General features: G+C 36.8%; 1 long non-coding RNA gene across 1 annotated transcript; it reads left to right on the forward strand.

The window, feature by feature from the left end:
• LOC110266245 lies at window positions 6,361-7,386 on the forward strand. The gene is made up of 2 exons (XR_002353336.1): window positions 6,361-6,413; window positions 6,928-7,386. It is a non-coding gene; the product is annotated as an uncharacterized LOC110266245 (long non-coding RNA).

An 8,256-nucleotide genomic window follows, 5' to 3' on the forward strand; every position in this document is an offset into this window, starting at 1 on the left:
TTCTTTTAAAAAACTATTAACTATAAATATTTAAAACTTGAAAATTAATAAAATCAGAAATTATTTTTAATATGAAAGATGAAAATAATATTTTAGTTGAATATTAATATTTAAAATATATTGCAGTATTGTAAATATGTAAAATGGGTGTTTAATATGCAAAATATGTGTTAGTCAGAATATTAACACGTATCTAATACGCATCCTATATGTTATCAGGATGATAACACGTGTTTAATACACACTTTACGTATTGACTTTCTACCTACAAAATCTATCTACATATAATTACATCAAATAATTTTATTTTTAATAAAATGCCAATATTTTTTTCATATAAAAAAATTAACCCAATAAAATTCTCTTATATTTAGACATATATTTATAGACAAAGACGGAGCTTAGGTAGGCCAATGGGCTATGGCCTCCAGAAAAATTTTATAAAAAAAATAATGAGTTAATACTTAAATTTGTCCCTTAAAGATACATCGATCTTCATTTTAGTCTCCGAAAGATAAAGTTAATAAAAAAAGTCCTCGAAAGATACACAACTGGATCAGGTTCGTCCTTCCGTCAATTCTCTTGATGACTTGGCTAACGTCTGCTGACGTGTGACGTTAACTGCCACGCTAGCAGAGAAGGAAAACGACGCCGTTTTAATTGAATGCCCTGCTAGTCATGATTCGGCGTCGTTTTGTGGCCAGAGTGGATTCAAAACGTTGCAGGCTCTCACCTCATTCCATAACAACTATCTCCATGTTTGGCTCCAAAATGTTTCGTCTCCCTCAAGCCATGCCCTAACCCTTTCACCTTGCATTCGAACGTCGCTATCCACGTTTGTCATTGTTTGTTGACGATCAAAGCAGAGTAGGTGTTGCTACTGAGAACAGAGGTCGTCGGCTCTGTTAGCAATATTGATTGTGGAAGAAGCAATTGTGACGGTTAGAGGTAAGCATTAAAGTTTTTTCATTTTTTTTGAGTCAGATTGTGGCCTGATGACTTAAGGGTGGCGTTTTGTATGTCTTTGTCTGATTTCGAGTAGGGGTTTGAGGAGGCTAAGGGTTTGTGTGACTATTGTGAAAGATTTTGAGTGTGTCATAATGCATTGCTTTGACTGCCGTTGTGATGATATTTAGTTATGGGTCTTTCATTTTAGTGATGGTTATTTTTCCTTGTTGCATGTTTGTTTTGGGGTTAGGGTTTGTTATGTTATGATTGAGAATAGCTAGTGGCAATCTATGTGGGCTAAGGATGTTTTCTTTTTTGTTATTGTAGATGGAAGGTCCTCCGATGACTTTTGTGTTTCACCATAGTGGATTGTTTAAAAAGAATGTGGAAGAAGATATGGTATATGAACCTGATAATACAGAGGTGTTGATGGGGGTTGAAGGAGACACGCTTGACGTCTTCTTTGTAAGGGGTTACTATAGGGAGTTGGATTACATTGAAGCTGGAAACTGTTGGTAGAAAGATCCTGGAGTTCCCCTTTCATCCGGGTTGAGAAGGTTAGTCACAGACGCAGACTTGGTTGTCATGTGCAAGGATTGCAGGAGAAACTACAATCTAATCAATATCTACCTGGAGAATTGTATTTCTCAGCCTTGTATAGTAGACAACATGGAGGACGAAGTAGTGAATGTGGAAGCAGATAGCTTAAAACAGAGGAAGTCTTTGGAAGCTAAGAAGTGCAGTTCCCAACCTGTGAAGAAACCCACAACAATGGTTCCTGAGTCCAAGAAGCAATCCTCTCACCCCAACAGAACAACCTTACAGCCCAAGTCACAGCCCAGCAAACCAACAATGAAGCTCATATCTGAGCCCAACCAACCAAAGATGAAGCCCAATTCTCAGCCCAATAAACCAGTCCATCAGCCCAAGAAGACAACATCTCAGCCCATGAAGCCTGTTCCTCAGGCCAAGAAGACCATTTATCAGGCCAAATCAGTTCCACCTCAATCAAATGCATCATCAGAAGCAGCCAATAACTCACAAGGGAATAAGGATAAACAAATTTTGACATCGTGTGGACAGGATGTTAACAATCACATATTTGTGATTGCTTATGCCATTGTCAGTGTCGAAAACAAAGACAATTGGAAGTTGTTCCTTGAGTTACTGTACAACGACCTGGGAGACTACAGGGAGAACAAATGGTGCTTCATTTCAGACATGCAGAAGGTGAGAATGTTATTGACTTACGACAAGAAACTATTAGGACTCTTTTGATTTAATGAATAACACTGAGGGACGAATTTGATTTAATGAAGTTATCTGAGGGACGAATTTGATTTAACATCTTTTCATGTCTTTGTTTACTTGCAGGGTTTAATACCAGCTGTTCAGGAAGTGTTTCCTAAGGTACACCATCGATTCTGTGTCTGACATTTATGGCGCAATTTCTCAAAACAATGGTCAAATAATGAACTGAAAGATATGGTTTGGGAATGTGCTCGGTCGAGGACAACAGTTAAATTCAATCGAAACATGAACAGAGTGAAGCTAATCAATCAAAAAGCCTGGGAATATCTCGACAAATGGCCTAAGGATGCATGGACAAAGGCGCACTTTAGTGAACTGCCAAAGGTGGATAACATCTACAACAATGCTTGCGAGTCTTTCAACGTTAAAATCAAGCATGACAGGGGCAAGCCCATTCTGACATTAGCTGAGGAAGTTAGAAGAATCATCATGAAGAGTATTGTTGACAATCGGAAGAAGCTACAGAACTATCAAGGAATTCTCCCCCTGTTCAGCAGAGTAGACTTGAAGCCATGACAGCGTTGTCTAGCCACTGGGCTCCTCAATGGTCCGGCGATGAAAAAGAAGAACTCTATAAAGTTCATGGCTGGCCAACCAATATGGTGGTTGACCTGGAAAAGCACACATGCAGCTGTCGCTTTTGGCAACTCACAGGTAACAAATTCAACAGTTACTTATTGTCATCTACTTTCATGCACGATCTTTAAATAATTATTGATTTGTCTTTGTAAGGGATGCCGTGTATGCATGCAATATCGCCCATACAGGATAAGAATGACAAACGCGCTGAAGACTATTGTCATGACTGGTTGAAGATGGAAGCGTACAGGAAGACCTATTGCTTCAATGTCAATCCAGTGAAAGGACAGGATCTGTAGGAAAAAACACTCCATACCCAGCTCCCGTGCCACCACCATTTAAGGCCAAGCCTGGAAGACTAACGAAGAAAAGGAGAAGGGACAAAGAGGAGCAATCTACTGGGTCAAAGACAAAGATAAAGAGGAAGTATAACCCTATCAGATGCATGTATTGTAGTGAGATAGGACACAATAAGAGAAGCTGTGCAAAGAAGAAAGCTACGGAAGCTGAGGAGCATGCCAGGCAGCTGCAGTTGCAACTAGCTGTGGTTGCCCCTGCTGCAGATGGGGCTGACCCTCAAGTAAGCTCTGTCTCAGCTGAACATAATCCAGCTCCAGTAGATATAGCTCCATCACCAACACAGCCTCCAACAGTAATTGACATTAGCCAATCTGAAAGCATACCACCAACCCAAGAAACACAACAGGTAATCTTCCATATGTGATTTCTTTTAAACATATGTGATTTCTTTTATAATCTAAATCTAAATTTAAATCTGCCATTAAATTATGTAGGAACAAGTCACAGCTAGGCCACCCAAGTTAAAGGTCATTAAAGGAAAAGCCAGACTTCAGTCCTCTCCTAAACCTACTGTAGCTGCACCAGTCGCTATCTCTGCTGAGACAATCAAGGGGACTAGTTCAGCAACTGCTAAAAAGTTGGCCAACTTTATGACCTTCGTTCCTACTCCAGGCTTCAAGCTCCCAAGAAAGACTGATAAATGACTTTGATTGGTGTTGAAATGTATTCTGGTTGAATTTGTTTTTGTGTGAGGATACTTTATATTTTTTTGCACTGGGCAATTGAAGTTCCATTATCAATATTTTGCTTATCTATGTAATTGAAAGTTGTACTATGCCCTTTTATTTTGGTCTAGCCTACTTTTTAGGTTTGTATCCTCATGTAAAACCTTATGACTTTGCTGTTGTTTTTATCCTTAAGACAATGTGACATCTAGCCTTCTATGGCAACTCAATGTTTAAGAGTACTTTGACTACTGATTATGTTAATTCCTTAGTACATCTTACTGTAACAGTGATTTGAATTGGTTTGGAACATTTGAATTGGATTGTGTTGTCTTAATCTAAAAAAACCAAATGCAACATCTATTCTCATTCAAGAGATTCATCTCATTACACCATGACATATCAACAGAATTTGTTTTACTTGGAACAAGATAACAAACAACAAACGATCACATTAACGACAACTACCACAAACAGGAAAACTATTAACATTTTCAACGCTTTTACTTCAGCTTCCAAGCTGCCCAGTCTCCATGCCACCTTCAACCTCCATTTATCATAGTCACTTTCAACGTGCAACTCAGCCCAATAATCTTTCTTTGTTCCACGTTCGCCCACCCCTTCATAGTCATCATCGTCAACCCACTTAAAGTAATTGCAGTGACTGCCTTCTGCAAATTCAAAAATCAGAAAACAAAAAATTGAATAAAACCCCAAAACATAAAACAACATGGAAAACCTTTAACTTCTTACACAACACTCACCCGGTACCTTGGACATGCACGGAATAGTCTATCTGGGTTCTCTGTTGTCCCAGATTTTCTTATCGTAGCCTTCAATCCACAGTAACATGATTTCTCATGGGTTTTCCTCCTGGTTCACATTGAAGCGCTGGAACCATTACTGCTATTCGACGAAAACGACACACCACCGCCACGGCCTCCATTTGCTGCCTCCATTGTCACCCCAAACCAGCCAATTTCAACACTTACCCAGGCATATGGCCCTCTGATTGTTGAACGCGAAGTATTTATCGTCGAAATTATGATTAAGTTTCAAACACTGAGGGATTGATTTGAACTGTTTTCCCAAACTTACCTTGTCAGCAACTGCTAATGACACGTTGGACTCTTCCACGTAGGCAGCTAACGTCACACGTCATCAGACGTTAGCCAGCTCATCAACGGAGTTGACGGAAGGACAAACGTGATTAACTTGGGTATTTTTCAAGAACTCTTTTGATTAACTTTATCTTTCGGAGACTAAAATAAAGATCAATGTATCTTTCCGGGACGAATTTGAGTATTAACTCAAAAAATAATTTTTACTTGTTTTAAATATATAAAGTTGTTGGATTAATGTTCATTATTCTCATAAGTCCTTCACAATGCTATTGTCACCATTGGTTCAATTCTTACTTCAACCACATTTTCTTCTTTTATTGTCCATTGGAGATATATTTTCTTTTCTCTTTCTTCGAATGAAATCAAATCTTTATTTTTTTATTTTTATTTATTTATACTTGATTTCATATTATAATTATAAGTAATATTTTTTAAGTTTATAATTAGAAGGATAAGTTAATTATTTTAAATTATAATAATTGAAAAATAAAAAAAAATTGACATATTTAATTTGAATATAAATAGTTTTACATAATTTATATACTTGAATATATATATTTTTGGCTCTCCTAAATTTTTTTTTCAAGATCTGCTACTGTTTATAGAACCAACCAATGCACGTATATGATTAATGAACATAAAGCATCATGTCCCAAAATACTATGTTTGAACCATTGTATTTGTTTAAAATATGTTCTGAAAACCGGTTCGAACCGGCCGGTCGAATCGGTCGAACCGGGAACCGTTAACAAATACGGTTCGGACAGAAGGCAAAACCGCTAAATTTAAGAACCGAAATTGAACCGTCGAACCGGCCGGGAATCGGTCGGTCGAACCGAACCGTGATCCAGCCGGTTTTTTAAATTTTGTCAAAAACGATGCGTTTTGATCCAGAAACCAACCCTAGCCTTCAGTTTTCGGTCTCCTCACTCTTCAGTTCACTCCCCTGCAGCCCTCCACTCTCGAGCCTCCACCCTGCAGCCCTCCACTCTCGCCTCTCGCACTCAGTGGCCACGTATGCAGTCTCTACCTCGAGCCACCGCCGCCGTCGCAACACCTCCATCGAAGTCACTCAACGTCGCAAGTTCGTGGAGCCAGCTTGGAGATTCGCGCAGCCCTTTCCGTCGAAGTCAGCCGTGGAAATCGCAGCCACCGCCACCACTCCTTGCCGTCGCGCAGTGTCGTCCTGAGTGACCTGAAGCCCTTGCCCTTGTCTCGAGCCCCATTCCTGATTCCTCAGTCTCATACATACTCTCATTATTTCTCCCCAAAACACAACCCTAGCCTCCATCGCTCCCCCGTTGGTCGCATTGTCGCCGCCTGGTTCGTCGTGATCGTTCTTCAATCCTCCTATTTCGTGGTGTTCAAAGGCCCTTCCATTCCCCCAACGCCAATCCTCCTACTGATTAATGATAAATTGATACTGGTTTGTACATGCTTTTATTTTTTTCTGCTGTTAAATTTTGTTAAAGTTTCTTGATTGTACTCATTGCCTAAAGGAATACTTGTATCACATAGCTCACTACTAGTGCCTGCTGTTCGTGTTTATTTTTTAGTTCATAAATTATCAAATTATATTGATTATTGAATGGCTTTGCTCACTACTGCTATGCTATGTTGTACCCTGGTTTGTGTCTTCTTCGCTGCTGCTGTGCTATGCTTTTTTGGCTCTCTGTTGTTCATTGCTGACTGCTGAGCATTTTTGTATTTAATTAAGTCAATTAAAACTATGCTTTGGGCTTTATTGTGCTTAGATTGTTAAGTTAGTTAATTCAGCATATGTTCTGCTCTGGTGATGTTGTGTTTTGTGATTTCTTTGCATAGTGATGTGCTGCTGGAAACTGAAGTTGCTGCTATTTTGTGTGTGTTTGTGTTTGTTTTACTGTTTTACGATTTAATTATGCTTAAATGGTGACTGTCTTCATGATTTTTTATTTTAGTTATGTAGGATTTTGTGATTTCTTTGCCTAGTGATGTGCTGCTGGAGATTGAATTGCTGCTGTTAAATTTTTGAAACTTGACAAGTTTGAGGTCTTTGTGGATTCACTGGATTGTAATTTCCCTTTTGTGGATGATAAATTACAAAACTGGTGAACAGATATATATTATGGAATCAATAAGCAAACTGAAAGCCGGATGATATATATTATTCCATTCCTTAATTTATGACTCTATCCAGAATTAATGGCATGCAGCATTAGTATCAATAACATTGTGATTTATAGTGGATTTTCATGATTGATGATAAGTTTGGATGTTGGAATTTTATGTTTGGTTGTCTTATTTTGTTATTTGACTTTTGAGTTTGTACTTGAATAAGATCATAACATTCTCGTTTATGTAGTACTTTAATTTGGATAATATTTTAAGGTTTATATTAGACTATAATTATGTTTTAATGTGTTTATTTATATTTTATTTATTATTTTATTATAAAACGGTTTTTTCGGTTCAACCACAGTTGAATCGGTTGAACCTATAAATCAGTGAACTAATAATTAAAGCGGTTCAATGACCGATTCGGTTTTCAGAACCTTACTTTAAATAATTGTGTCGTATAATATTCGAATTAATGAAATAACACATCCTCTTAAAATACAATTTCAAGTTTCAAACGATTAGTCACAAACGGCAACCAAAAAAACGATTAGTCACAAACGGTTACACTTAATAATCGTAACATTCTAATTAACTTTTATAAAATATCTCATAATCATTTTCTAAGTAATTAAGGAAATAAAATAGTTGAACATATAGATTCTTTATTAAACATAAAGCTAATAATAAGCCAATAAATAACCGTAACATTCTAATTGATTTTTAATAGAAATTTATGTGCAGTGATATTTATATAAAGTTGATAGTTAAAAATTATTAAATGATTTAATAGATTTGACTAAATTATCATCTTACAATTTTTGACTATTAACTTTATATAAAACAACTGCACATAAATTTTCATCTTTTAATGCCGTTTTTACCATTCAATGTCTTTTTATTTTCAATTATGATAATTTAGTCAAATTTGTCAAATTATTTAATAATTTTTAATTATCCACTTCACATAAAAGTTATCTCACAATTATTTTTTAAGTAATTAAGGCAATAAAATAGTAGGAGATATAAATTTTTGGTGTTTATTATGGTACGATGATAAATTCATACGTACCGATACGTTTAAAATATAGACAAATAATAACAAGCTACGTGGAATTTATTTTCCACATCAACATTTAATTTTTGTTTTTTTAAATATATATTATATCACC

The sequence above is a fragment of the Arachis ipaensis genome, chromosome B09 (genome assembly GCF_000816755.2).
Source record: "Arachis ipaensis cultivar K30076 chromosome B09, Araip1.1, whole genome shotgun sequence".
Lineage (NCBI taxonomy): Eukaryota > Viridiplantae > Streptophyta > Magnoliopsida > Fabales > Fabaceae > Arachis > Arachis ipaensis.